This window comes from Scyliorhinus torazame, chromosome 5 (assembly GCF_047496885.1).
Source record: "Scyliorhinus torazame isolate Kashiwa2021f chromosome 5, sScyTor2.1, whole genome shotgun sequence".
NCBI classification, from domain to species: Eukaryota; Metazoa; Chordata; class Chondrichthyes; order Carcharhiniformes; family Scyliorhinidae; genus Scyliorhinus; species Scyliorhinus torazame.
The window spans coordinates 678,710-692,531 of record NC_092711.1 but is presented as its reverse complement, the minus strand read 5'-3'; the positions used below and the strand labels follow the sequence as shown (position 1 = coordinate 692,531).

At 57.7% G+C, this 13,822-nt stretch overlaps 1 protein-coding gene across 3 annotated transcripts in view; it reads left to right on the top strand.

Annotated features, from left to right (window-relative positions):
- LOC140418131 (copine-6-like) overlaps positions 1–13,822 on the top strand; it is a 581,759-nt gene that overhangs the window by 88,571 nt on the left and 479,366 nt on the right. The gene's annotated exons all lie outside the window — the stretch shown is intronic.

Below are 13,822 nucleotides of genomic sequence, written 5' to 3'. Positions count from 1 at the left end.
TCAGAGGGTCAGTACTAAGGGAGCCCCGCTCTGTCAGAGGGTCAGTACTGAGGGAGTGCCGCACTGTCAGTGGGTCAGTACTGAGGGAGTGCTGCACTGTCAGAGAGTTAGTACTGAGGGAGTGTTGCACTGTCAGAGGGTCAGTACTGAGGGAGTGCTGCACTGCCAGAGGGTCAGTACTTAGGGAGCGCTGCACTGTCAGAGGGTCAGTACTGAGGGAGTGCCGCACTGTCAGAGGGTCAGTACTGAGGGAGTGTTGCTCTGTCAGAGTGTCAGCATTGAGGGAGTGCCGCACTGTCTGATGGTCTATATTGAGGGAGCTCCGCCCTGTCAGAGGGTCAGTGCTGAGGGAGTGCCGCACTGTCAGTGGGTCAGTACTGAGGGAGTGCCGCACTGTCAGAGAGTCAGTGCTGAGGGAGTGTTGCACTGTCAGAGGGTCAGTACTGAGGGAGTGCTGCTTTGTCAGAGGGTCAGTACTTAGGGAGCGCTGCACTGTCAGAGGGTCAGTACTGAGGGAGTGCCGCACTGTCAGAGGGTCAGTACTGAGGGAGTGTTGTACTGTCAGAGGGTCAGCATTGAGGGAGTGCCGCACTGTCAGAGGGTCAGCAGTGAGGGAGTGCCGCACTGTCAGAGGGTCAGCACTGAGGGAGTGCTGCACTGTCAGAGGGTCAGTACTGAGGGAGTGCCGCACTGTCAGAGGGTCAGTACTGAGGGACTGTTGCACTGTCAGAGGGTCAGCAGTGAGGGAGTGCCGCACTGTCAGAGGGTCAGTACTGAGGGAGCGCCGCACTGTCAGAGGGTCAGTACTGAGGGAGTGCTGCACTGTCAGAGGGTCAGCACTGAGGGAGTGCCGCACTGTCAGAGGGTCAGTACTGAGGGAGTGCCGCACTATCACAGGGTCAGTAGTGAGGGAGCCCCGACCTGTCAGAGGGTGAGTACTGAGGGAGCGCCGCACTGTCAGAGGGTCAGTACTGAGGGAGTGCCGCACTGTCAGAGGGTCAGTACTGAGGGAGTGCCGCATTGTCTGATGGTCAGTGCTGAGGGAGTGCCGCACTGTCAGAGGGTCAGTACTGAGGGAGCGCCGCACTGTCAGAGGGTCAGTGCTGAGGTAGTGCCGCACTGTCAGAGGGTCAGTACTGAGGGAGTGCCACACTGTCAGAGGGTCAGTACTGAGGGAGTGCCGCATTGTCAGAGGGTCAGTACTGAGGGAGCGCTGCACTGTCAGTGGGTCTATCCTGAGGGAGTGCAGCAATGTGAGAGGGTCAGTACTGAGGGAGTGCCGCACTGTCAGAGGGTCAGTACTGAGGGAGCGCCGCACTGTCAGAGGGTCAGTACCGAGGGAGTGTTGCACTGTCAGAGGGTCAGCATTGAGGGAGTGCCGCACTGTCAGAGGGTCAGTACTGAGGGAGTGCCGCACTGTCAGAGGGTCAGTACTGAGGGAGTGCTGCACTTTCAGATGGTCAGTACTGAGGGAGTGCCGTACTGTCAGAGGGTCAGTACTGAGGGAGTGTCGCACTGTCAGATGGTCAGTACTGAGGCAGCCTCGCACTGTCAGAGGTTCAGTACTGAGGGAGTGCCGCACTGTCAGAGTGTCAGTACCGAGGGAGTGCCGCACTGTCAGAGGGTCAGTACTGAGGGAGCGCCGCACTGTCAGAGGGTCAGTGCTGAGGGTGCGCCGCACTGTAAGAGGGTCTGTACTGAGGGAGTGCCGCACTGTCAGAGGGTCAGTACTGAAGGAGTGCCGCACTGTCAGAGGGTCACTACTGAGGGAGTGCCGCACTGTCAGAGGGTCAGTACTAAGGGTGTGCTGCACTGTCAGAGGGTCAGTACTGATGGAGTGCCGCACTGTCAGAGGGTCAGTACTGACGGAGTGCCGCACTGTCAGAGTGTCAGTACTGAGGGAGCGCTGCACTGTCAGAGGGTCAATGCTGGAGGAGTGCTGCACTGTCAGAGGATCAGTACTGAGGGAGTGCCGCACTGTCAGAGGGTCAGTACTGAGGGAGCGCTGCACTGTTAGAGGGTCAGTACTGAGGGAGCGCCGCACTGTCAGAGGGTCAGTACTGAGGGAGCGCCGCACTGTCAGAGGGTCAGTACTGCGGGAGCGCTGCACTGTCAGAGGGCCAGTGCTGAAGGAGCAGTGCACCGTCAGAGGGTCAGTACTGAGGTAGTGCCGCACTGTCAGAGGGTCAGTTCCGAGGGAGCGCTGCACTGCCGGAGGGTCAATACTGAGGGAGTGCGGCACTGTCAGAGGGTAAGTACTGAAGGAGTGCCGCACTGTCAGAGGGTCAGTACTGTGGCAGTGTCGCACAGTCAGAGGGTCAGCACTGAGGGGGTGCCGCACTGCCAGAGGGTCAGTACAGAGTGAGTGCCGCACTGTCAGAGGGTCATTACTGAGGGAATGCCGCACTGTCAGAGGGTCAGTACTGAGTGAGCGCCGCACTGTCAGAGGGTCAGTACTGAGGGAGGGCCGCACTGTCAGAGGATCAGTACTGAGGGAGTGCCGCACTGTCAGAGGGTCAGTACTGAGGGAGTGCTGCACTGTCAGAGGTTCAGTACTGAGGGAGCGCCGCACTGTCAGAGGGTCAGTACTGAGGGAGCGCCGCACTGTCAGAGGGTCAGTACTGAGGGAGCGCCGCACTCTCAGAGGGTCAGTACTGAGGGAGTGCCACACTGTCAGAGGGTCAGTACTCAGGGAGTGCCGCACTGTCAGAGGGTCAGTACTGAGGGAGTGCCGCACTGTCAGAGGGTCAGTACTGAGCGAGCGCCGCACTGTCAGAGGGTGTGTACTGAAAGAGTGCTGCAGTGTCAGAGGGTCAGTACTGAGGGAGTGCGGCACTGTCAGAGGGTCAGTACTGAGGGAGTGCGGCACTGTCAGAGGGTCAGTACTGAGGGAGTGCCGCACTGTCAGAGGGTCAGTACTGAGGGAGTGCCGCACTGTCAGCGGGCCAGTGCTGAGCGAGTGCCGCACTGTCAGAGTATCAGTACTGAGGGAGCGCTGCACTGTCAGAGGGTCAGTACTGAAGGAGTGCCGCACTGTCAGAGGGTCACTAATGAGGGAGCGCCGCACTGTCAGAGGGTCAGTACTAAGGGTGTGCTGCACTGTCAGAGGGTCAGTACTGATAGAGTGCCTCACTGTCAGACGGTCAGTACTGACGGAGTGCCGCACTGTCAGAGGGTCAATACTGAGGGAGTGCCGCACTGTCAGAGGGTCAGTCCTGAGGGAGTGTTCACATCAGAGGGTCAGTACTGAGGGAGTGCCGCACTGTCAGAGGGTGAGTACTGAGGGAGTGCTGCACTGTCAGAGGGTCAGTTCTGAGGGAGTGCCGCACTGTCAGAGGATCAGTACTGATGGAGCGCTGCACTGTCAGAGGGTCAGTACTGAGGGAGCGCCGCACTGTCAGAGGTTCAGTACTGAGGGAGTGCCGCACTGTCAGAGGGTCAGTACTGAGGGAGCGCCGCACTGTCAGAGGGTCAGTACTGAGGGAGTGCCGCACTGTCAGAGGGTCAGTACTGAGGGAGTGCCGCACTATCAGAGGGTCAGTACTGAGGGAGTGCTGCACTGTCAGAGGGTCAGTACTGCGGGAGCGCTGCACTGTCAGAGGGTCAGCGCTGAGGGAGTGCCGCACTGTCAGAGGGTCAGTACTGAGGGAGTGCCGCACTGTCAGAGGGTCAGTACTGAGGGAGTGCCGCACTGTCAGAGGGTCAGTACTGACGGAGTGCTGCACTGTCAGAGGGTCAGTACTGAGGGAGGGCCGCACTGTCAGAGGGTCAGTACAGAGGGAGTGCCGCACTGTCAGAGGGCCAGTGCTGAGGGAGCGTTGCACTGCCGGAGGGTCAATACTGAGGGAGTGCGGCACTGTCAGAGGGTAAGTACTGAAGGAGTGCCGCACTGTCAGAGGGTCAGTACTGAGGGAGTGCCGCACTGACGGAGGGTCAGTACTGAGGGAGTGCCGCACTGTCAGAGGGTCAGTACTGGGGGAGTGCCGCACTGTCAGAGGGTGAGTACTGAGGGAGTGCTGCACTGTAAGAGGGTCAGTACTGAGGCAGTGCCGCAATGTCAGAGGGTCAGTACTGAGGGAGTGTCGCACAGTCAGAGGGTCAGTACTGAGGGAGTGCCGCACTGCCAGAGGGTCAGTACTGAGAGAGCGCCGCACTGTCAGATTGTCAGTACTGAGGGAGTGCTGCACTGTCAGAGGGTCAGTACTGAGGGAGTGCCGCACTGTCAGAGGATCAGTACTGAGGGAGTGCCGCACTGTCAGAGGGTCAGTACTGAGGGAGTGCTGCACTGTCAGAGGGTCAGTACTGAGGGAGTGCCGCACTGTCAGAGGGTCAGTACTGAGGGAGTGCCGCACTGTCAGAGGGTCAGTACTGAGGGAGTGCCCCACTGTCAGAGGGTCAGTACTGAGGCAGTGCCGCACTGTCAGCGGGTCAGTACTGAGGGAGTGCCGCACTGTCAGAGGGTCAGTACTGAGGGAGTGCCCCACTGTCAGAGGGTCAGTACTGAGGGAGTGCCGCACTGTCAGTGGGTCAGTACTGAGGGAGCACTGCACTGTCAGAGGGTCAGTACTGAGGGAGTGATGCACTGTCAGAGGGTCAGTACTGAGGGAGTGCCGCACTGTCAGAGGGTCAGTACTGAGGGAGTGCCGCACAGTCAGCGGGTCGGTGCTGAGCGAGTGCTGCACTGTCAGAGGGTCAGTACTGAGGGAGTGCCGCACTGTCAGAGGGTCAGTACTGAGGGAGTGCCGCACTGTCAGAGGGTGACTACTGGGTGAGTGCCGCACTGTCAGAGGGTCAGTACTGAGGGAGTGCCGCACTGTCAGAGGGTCAGTACTGAGGGAGTGCCGCACTGTCAGAGGGTCAGTACTGAGGGAGTGCTGCACTGTCAGAGTGTCAGTACTGAGGGAGTGCCACACTGTCAGAGGGTCAGTACTGAGGGAGCGCCGCACTGTCAGAGGGTCAGTACTGATGGAGTGCCGCACTGTCAAAGGATCAGTGCTGAGGGAGTGCTGCACTGTCAGAGGGTCAGTACTGAGGGAGTGCTGCACTGTCAGAGGGTCAGTACTGAGGGAGCGCCGCACTGTCAGAGGGTCAGTACTGAGGGAGTGCCGCACTGTCAGAGGGTCAGTACTGAGGGATCGCCGCACTGTCAGAGGGTCAGTACTGAGGGAGTGCTGCACTGTCAGAGAGTCAGTATTGAGGGAGTGCCGCACTGTCAGAGGGTCAGTACTGAGGGAGTGCCGCACTGTCAGAGGGTCAGTACTGAAGGAGTGGTGCACTGGCAGCGGGTCAGTACTGAGGGAGTGCCGCACTGTCAGAGGGTCAGTACTGAGGGAGTGCCGCACTGTCAGAGGGTCAGTACTGAGGGAGAGCCGCACTGTCAGAGGGTCAGTACTGAGGGAGTACCGCACTGTCAGAGGGTCAGTACTGAGGGAGTGCCGCACTGTCAGAGGGTCAGTACTGATGGAGCGCTGCACTGTCAGAGGGTCAGTACTGAGGGAGCGCCGCACTGTCAGAGGTTCAGTACTGAGGGAGTGCCGCACTGTCAGAGGGTCAGTACTGAGGGAGCGCCGCACTATCAGAGGGTCAGTACTGAGGGAGTGCCGCACTGTCAGAGGGTCAGTACTGAGGGAGTGCCGCACTATCAGAGGGTCAGTACTGAGGGAGTGCTGCACTGTCAGAGGGTCAGTACTGCGGGAGCGCTGCACTGTCAGAGGGTCAGCGCTGAGGGAGTGCCGCACTGTCAGAGGGTCAGTACTGAGGGAGTGCCGCAATGTCAGAGGGTCAGTACTGAGGGAGTGCCGCACTGTCAGAGGGTCAGTACTGAGGGAGGGCCGCACTGTCAGAGGGTCAGTACAGAGGGAGTGCCGCACTGTCAGAGGGCCAGTGCTGAGGGAGCGTTGCACTGCCGGAGGGTCAATACTGAGGGAGTGCGGCACTGTCAGAGGGTAAGTACTGAAGGAGTGCCGCACTGTCAGAGGGTCAGTACTGAGGGAGTGCCGCACTGACGGAGGGTCAGTACTGAGGGAGTGCCGCACTGTCAGAGGGTCAGTACTGGGGGAGTGCCGCACTGTCAGAGGGTGAGTACTGAGGGAGTGCTGCACTGTCAGAGGGTCAGTACTGAGGGAGTGCCGCACTGTCAGAGGGTCAGTACTGAGGGAGTGTTGCACAGTCAGAGGGTCAGTACTGAGGGAGTGCCGCACTGCCAGAGGGTCAGTACTGAGTGAGCGCCGCACTGTCAGATTGTCAGTACTGAGGGAGTGCCGCACTGTCAGAGGGTCAGTACTGAGGGAGTGCCGCACTGTCAGAGGATCAGTACTGAGGGAGTGCCGCACTGTCAGAGGGTCAGTACTGAGGGAGTGCTGCACTGTCAGAGGGTCAGTACTGAGGGAGTGCCGCACTGTCAGAGGGTCAGTACTGAGGGAGTGCCGCACTGTCAGAGGGTCAGTACTGAGGGAGTGCCCCACTGTCAGAGGGTCAGTACTGAGGGAGTGCCGCACTGTCAGCGGGTCAGTACTGAGGGAGTGCCGCACTGTCAGAGGGTCAGTACTGAGGGAGTGCCCCACTGTCAGAGGGTCAGTACTGAGGGAGTGCCGCACTGTCAGTGGGTCAGTACTGAGGGAGCGCTGCACTGTCAGAGGGTCAGTACTGAGGGAGTGATGCACTGTCAGAGGGTCAGTACTGAGGGAGTGCTGCACTGTCAGAGGGTCAGTACTGAGGGAGTGCCGCACTGTCAGCGGGTCGGTGCTGAGCGAGTGCTGCACTGTCAGAGGGTCAGTACTGAGGGAGTGCCGCACTCTCAGAGGGTCAGTACTGAGGGAGTGCCGCACTGTCAGAGGGTCAGTACTGAGGGAGTGCCGCACTGTCAGAGGGTCAGTACTGAGGGAGTGCTGCACTGTCAGAGTGTCAGTACTGAGGGAGTGCCACACTGTCAGAGGGTCAGTACTGAGGGAGTGCCGCACTGTCAGAGGATCAGTACTGATGGAGCGCTGCACTGTCAGAGGGTCAGTACTGAGGGAGCGCCGCACTGTCAGAGGTTCAGTACTGAGGGAGTGCCGCACTGTCAGAGGGTCAGTACTGAGGGAGCGCCGCACTGTCAGAGGGTCAGTATTGAGGGAGTGCCGCACTGTCAGAGGGTCAGTACTGAGGGAGTGCTGCACTGTCAGAGGGTCAGTACTGCGGGAGCGCTGCACTGTCAGAGGGTCAGCGCTGAGGGAGTGCCGCACTGTCAGAGGGTCAGTACTGAGGGAGTGCCGCACTGTCAGAGGGTAAGTACTGAGGGAGTGCCGCACTGTCAGAGGGTCAGTACTGACGGAGTGCTGCACTGTCAGAGGGTCAGTACTGAGGGAGGGCCGCACTGTCAGAGGGTCAGTACAGAGGGAGTGCCGCACTGTCAGAGGGCCAGTGCTGAGGGAGCGTTGCACTGCCGGAGGGTCAATACTGAGGGAGTGCGGCACTGTCAGAGGGTAAGTACTGAAGGAGTGCCGCACTGTCAGAGGGTCAGTACTGAGGGAGTGCCGCACTGACGGAGGGTCAGTACTGAGGGAGTGCCGCACTGTCAGAGGGTCAGTACTGGGGGAGTGCCGCACTGTCAGAGGGTGAGTACTGAGCGAGTGCTGCACTGTAAGAGGGTCAGTACTGAGGGAGTGCCGCAATGTCAGAGGGTCAGTACTGAGGGAGTGTCGCACAGTCAGAGGGTCAGTACTGAGGGAGTGCCGCACTGCCAGAGGGTCAGTACTGAGTGAGCGCCGCACTGTCAGATTGTCAGTACTGAGGGAGTGCCGCACTGTCAGAGGGTCAGTACTGAGGGAGTGCCGCACTGTCAGAGGATCAGTACTGAGGGAGTGCCGCACTGTCAGAGGGTCAGTACTGAGGGAGTGCTGCACTGTCAGAGGGTCAGTACTGAGGGAGTGCCGCACTGTCAGAGGGTCAGTACTGAGGGAGTGCCGCACTGTCAGAGGGTCAGTACTGAGGGAGTGCCCCACTGTCAGAGGGTCAGTACTGAGGGAGTGCCGCACTGTCAGCGGGTCAGTACTGAGGGAGTGCCGCACTGTCAGAGGGTCAGTACTGAGGGAGTGCCCCACTGTCAGAGGGTCAGTACTGAGGGAGTGCCGCACTGTCAGTGGGTCAGTACTGAGGGAGCGCTGCACTGTCAGAGGGTCAGTACTGAGGGAGTGATGCACTGTCAGAGGGTCAGTACTGAGGGAGTGCCGCACTGTCAGAGGGTCAGTACTGAGGGAGTGCCGCACAGTCAGCGGGTCGGTGCTGAGCGAGTGCTGCACTGTCAGAGGGTCAGTACTGAGGGAGTGCCGCACTGTCAGAGGGTCAGTACTGAGGGAGTGCCGCACTGTCAGAGGGTGACTACTGGGTGAGTGCCGCACTGTCAGAGGGTCAGTACTGAGGGAGTGCCGCACTGTCAGAGGGTCAGTACTGAGGGAGTGCCGCACTGTCAGAGGGTCAGTACTGAGGGAGTGCTGCACTGTCAGAGTGTCAGTACTGAGGGAGTGCCACACTGTTAGAGGGTCAGTACTGAGGGAGCGCCGCACTGTCAGAGGGTCAGTACTGAGGGAGTGCCGCACTGTCAAAGGATCAGTGCTGAGGGAGTGCTGCACTGTCAGAGGGTCAGTACTGAGGGAGTGCTGCACTGTCAGAGGGTCAGTACTGAGGGAGCGCCGCACTGTCAGAGGTTCAGTACTGAGGGAGTGCCGCACTGTCAGAGGGTCAGTACTGAGGGAGCGCCGCACTGTCAGAGGGTCAGTACTGAGGGAGTGCCGCACTGTCAGAGGGTCAGTACTGAGGGAGTGCCGCACTATCAGAGGGTCAGTACTGAGGGAGTGCTGCACTGTCAGAGGGTCAGTACTGCGGGAGCGCTGCACTGTCAGAGGGTCAGCGCTGAGGGAGTGCCGCACTGTCAGAGGGTCAGTACTGAGGGAGTGCCGCACTGTCAGAGGGTCAGTACTGACGGAGTGCCGCACTGTCAGAGGGTCAGTACTGACGGAGTGCTGCACTGTCAGAGGGTCAGTACTGAGGGAGGGCCGCACTGTCAGAGGGTCAGTACAGAGGGAGTGCCGCACTGTCAGAGGGCCAGTTCTGAGGGAGCGTTGCACTGCCGGAGGGTCAATACTGAGGGAGTGCGGCACTGTCAGAGGGTAAGTACTGAAGGAGTGCCGCACTGTCAGAGGGTCAGTACTGAGGGAGTGCCGCACTGACGGAGGGTCAGTACTGAGGGAGTGCCGCACTGTCAGAGGGTCAGTACTGGGGGAGTGCCGCACTGTCAGAGGGTGAGTACTGAGGGAGTGCTGCACTGTAAGAGGGTCAGTACTGAGGGAGTGCCGCAATGTCAGAGGGTCAGTACTGAGGGAGTGTCGCACAGTCAGAGGGTCAGTACTGAGGGAGTGCCGCACTGCCAGAGGGTCAGTACTGAGTGAGCGCCGCACTGTCAGATTGTCAGTACTGAGGGAGTGCCGCACTGTCAGAGGGTCAGTACTGAGGGAGTGCCGCACTGTCAGAGGATCAGTACTGAGGGAGTGCCGCACTGTCAGAGGGTCAGTACTGAGGGAGTGCTGCACTGTCAGAGGGTCAGTACTGAGGGAGTGCCGCACTGTCAGAGGGTCAGTACTGAGGGAGTGCCGCACTGTCAGAGGGTCAGTACTGAGGGAGTGCCCCACTGTCAGAGGGTCAGTACTGAGGGAGTGCCGCACTGTCAGCGGGTCAGTACTGACGGAGTGCCGCACTGTCAGAGGGTCAGTACTGAGGGAGTGCCCCACTGTCAGAGGGTCAGTACTGAGGGAGTGCCGCACTGTCAGTGGGTCAGTACTGAGGGAGCGCTGCACTGTCAGAGGGTCAGTACTGAGGGAGTGATGCACTGTCAGAGGGTCAGTACTGAGGGAGTGCCGCACTGTCAGAGGGTCTGTACTGAGGGAGTGCCGCACTGTCAGCGGGTCGGTGCTGAGCGAGTGCTGCACTGTCAGAGGGTCAGTACTGAGGGAGTGCCGCACTGTCAGAGGGTCAGTACTGAGGGAGTGCCGCACTGTCAGAGGGTGACTACTGGGTGAGTGCCGCACTGTCAGAGGGTCAGTACTGAGGGAGTGCCGCACTGTCAGAGGGTCAGTACTGAGGGAGTGCCGCACTGTCAGAGGGTCAGTACTGAGGGAGTGCTGCACTGTCAGAGTGTCAGTACTGAGGGAGTGCCACACTGTCAGAGGGTCAGTACTGAGGGAGCGCCGCACTGTCAGAGGGTCAGTACTGAGGGAGTGCCGCACTGTCAAAGGATCAGTGCTGAGGGAGTGCTGCACTGTCAGAGGGTCAGTACTGAGGGAGTGCTGCACTGTCAGAGGGTCAGTACTGAGGGAGCGCCGCACTGTCAGAGGGTCAGTACTGAGGGAGTGCTGCACTGTCAGAGGGTCAGTACTGAGGGATCGCCGCACTGTCAGAGGGTCAGTACTGAGGGAGTGCTGCACTGTCAGAGAGTCAGTATTGAGGGAGTGCCGCACTGTCAGAGGGTCAGTACTGAGGGAGTGCCGCACTGTCAGAGGGTCAGTACTGAAGGAGTGGTGCACTGGCAGAGGGTCAGTACTGAGGGAGTGCCGCACTGTCAGAGGGTCAGTACTGAGGGAGTGCCGCACTGTCAGAGGGTCAGTACTGAGGGAGAGCCGCACTGTCAGAGGGTCAGTACTGAGGGAGCGCCGCACTTTCAGAGGGTCAGTGCTGAGGGAGTGTTGCACTGTCAGAGGGTCAGTACTGAGGGAGTGTCGCACTGTCAGAGTGTCAGTACTGAGGGAGTGTCGCACTGTCAGAGGGTCAGTACTGAGGGAGTGCCGCACTGTCAGGGGGTCAGTACTTAGGGAGTGCCGCACTGTCAGAGGGTCAGTGCTGAGGGAGTGCCGCACTGTCAGAGGGTCAGTACTGAGGGAGTGCTGCACTGTCAGAGGGTCAGTACTGAGGGAGAGCTGCACTGTCAGAGGGTCAGTACTGAGAGTGCTGCACTGTCAGAGGGCCAGTACTGAGGGAGTGCCGCACTGTCAGAGGGTCAGTACTGAGGGAGTGCCGCACTGTCAGAGGGTCAGTACTGAGGGAGTGTGCACTGTCAGAGGGTCAGTACTGAGGGAGTGCTGCACTGTCAGAGGGTCAGTACTGAGAGTGCTGCACTGTCAGAGGGTCAGTTCTGAGGGAGTGCCGCACTGTCAGAGGGTCAGTACTGAGGGAGTGCCGCACTGTCAGAGGGTCAGTACTGAGGGAGTGCCGCACTGTCAGAGGGTCAGTACTGAGGGAGTGCTGCACTATCAGAGGGTCAGTACTGAGGGAGTGCCGCACTGTCAGAGGGTCAGTACTGAGGGAGTGCCGCACTGTCAGAGGGTCAGTACTGAGGGAGTGCTGCACTGTCAGAGGGTCAGTACTGAGGGAGTGCCGCACAGTCAGAGGGTCAGTACTGTGGGAGTGCCGCACTGTCAGAGGGTCATTAGTAAGTGAGCGCCGCACTGTCAACATTTAAAGTTGCAAGATATAATGACTAAATTGACAAAAATTCTGTCACCATTGTAAGGATTAGTGTGGCAAGAAGAGGAGAGGTTGTCAATGGGAGACGAAATGGAAGAGAGTGTGCAGGGATGTTGGAAGAGGGCACCTTTCAAATGGCAGTGGAAAGGAGACTGCTTCAGGCTGCAATTGAAAAATTGGCAAAAGAAGAAAGGGACAAGGAAGAAGAGATATTGGCCTCCAGATGCAAAGGAAAATGTTCTGAATTTAGGAAACGTCAACTGCGAAGGGAACATCAATGGAATATGTAGCCGTTAAAGGCAAGAAGTCTCGAGGAAGCAGAAACACTGAATTAGTCAACTGCTTAGTAGGGATAAGTTTTAATGTATTCCAGCCCTGCCAAGATTTGATGAGAAAGACGTGGAAGCCATTTTATTTCATTTGAGAAAGTTACTAACCAATTGAGTTGGCCAAGACCATGGGCCAGACTCTCCGATTCTGAGGCGAATTGCGGAGGATCCGCGGCATTTTGCGTTAAAAAGATCAAGAGCCACCCCCTCATCGATGCTGCGACCGGTGGGGGGTGGGGGGGGGGGGGGACAGTAGCCGCGCCACGTCAAACTCCACAAAGTAAACGCCGGAGAATGGCCGTGTCCATGGCCGGGCCTTGCACACGGCGATGACCTGCAGGCATCGTGACATAAAACATGGCGTCGGCCGTGCGCGGGCCCGACCTGCCAGATAGTGCCCCCCCTGGCCACCCACTGGCCAACCCCCGGCAACCCCGTACCAGTGCCCCCCACCCCTCGCGGAGACCTGCGACAAACAGACATCACCCCTGATTTCGGCGTCAAAAGGGTGTATTGTTTCTTCAAACAAAGTTGGTAGGTGGAGCTCGTGATGTGTTTGCATCACTATCAGAGGAGATACATAAGGATTATGATGAGGTGAGAAAAAATGTATGAAGTGCATATGAATCAATGCCAGACAGACAGATAAACCAGCGGGATTTATTAAAGCCCGTAGAAAAAACATTGTCCTAGTGGAAGAAATGCAACAAGGTGTTAGCAGGTACCAGAACTTTCGAAGGTTATGATTTGTGGGGTCAAGGGTTACTTGTGTGTACAAGGTGAAGTAGGTCAGGAGATTAAGATCTTAAGCGACACAGGAGCAAGTCAGTATTTAATGGTGAGCGAAAAGGAGATATGTGGTTTGGAAGGAGCGTTGTCGGAAAAGGTGCTGATACGTGGGATTGATGGTGGGAGCAGTAGTATGCCACTCTGTAAGGTAAGGTTAGCGAGTCCAGTGAAAAGTGGTGTAGTGGTAGCAGGAGTAATAGGAAAATACCTTTTTCGGGGTACAATTAGTCCTGCGTAATGGTGGATCAAAGGTGGGAGTGCAACCTACAGGTTGAGACAGGAGGAAGAGGAATCGAGGACTAAAGATAGGGAGGTTGAAGCTATCAGAAACAATCCTCTGTTTTTTAAATTTTAGAGTACCCAATTATTATTCTTTTCCCAATTGAGGGGCAATTTAGCGTGGCCAGTCCACCTAACCTGCACATCTTTTTGGGTTGTGGGTGGGCAGCACGGTGGCGCAGTGGTTAGCACTGCAGTCTCACGGCGCCGAGGTCCCAGTTTCGATCCCGGCTCTGGGTCACTGTCCGTGTGGAGTTTGCACATTCTCCCCGTGTTTGCCCCCACAACCCAAAGATGTGCAGGGTAGGTGGATTGAACACGTTAAATTGCCCCTTAATTGGAAAAATGAACTGGGTACTCTAAATTAAAAACCTTTGGGTTGTGGGGTCGAAACCCACGCAGACATGGGGAGAATGTGCAAACTCCACACGGACAGTGACCCAGGGCCGGGATTCAAACCCGGGTCCTCAACTCTGCAGTCCCAGTGCTAACCACTGTGCCACATGCCGCCCCAGAAAGAATCTTTGACCAGATGATTGATAAAGAACAGGGGCAGGTGGCGAATGAGTCTTTAGATATCCAAAGATGTGCAGGTTAGGTGGATTGGCCATGCTAAATTGTCCCTTAGTGTCCAAAGGTGAGGTGGGGTTACAGGGATAAAGTAGGGGAGTTGGCCTGGGTGGGGTGCTCTTTTGGAGGGTCAGTGCAGACTCGATGGGCCAAGTGGCCTCCTTCTGCATTGTAGGGATTCTATGATTTAGTTCAAGAGAGTTAGTAAAATTACAACAGAAAGATTCAGAGATAAAGCAGTCGTATCAGATAGCATATACAGAAATAGAATTTGAGTGTACACCATTAGAAATAATGTATCAATGTGAAAATGGAGGCATTTGCATATTCAGGCAGATGAGAAATGGGCAGAAGTTCACCAA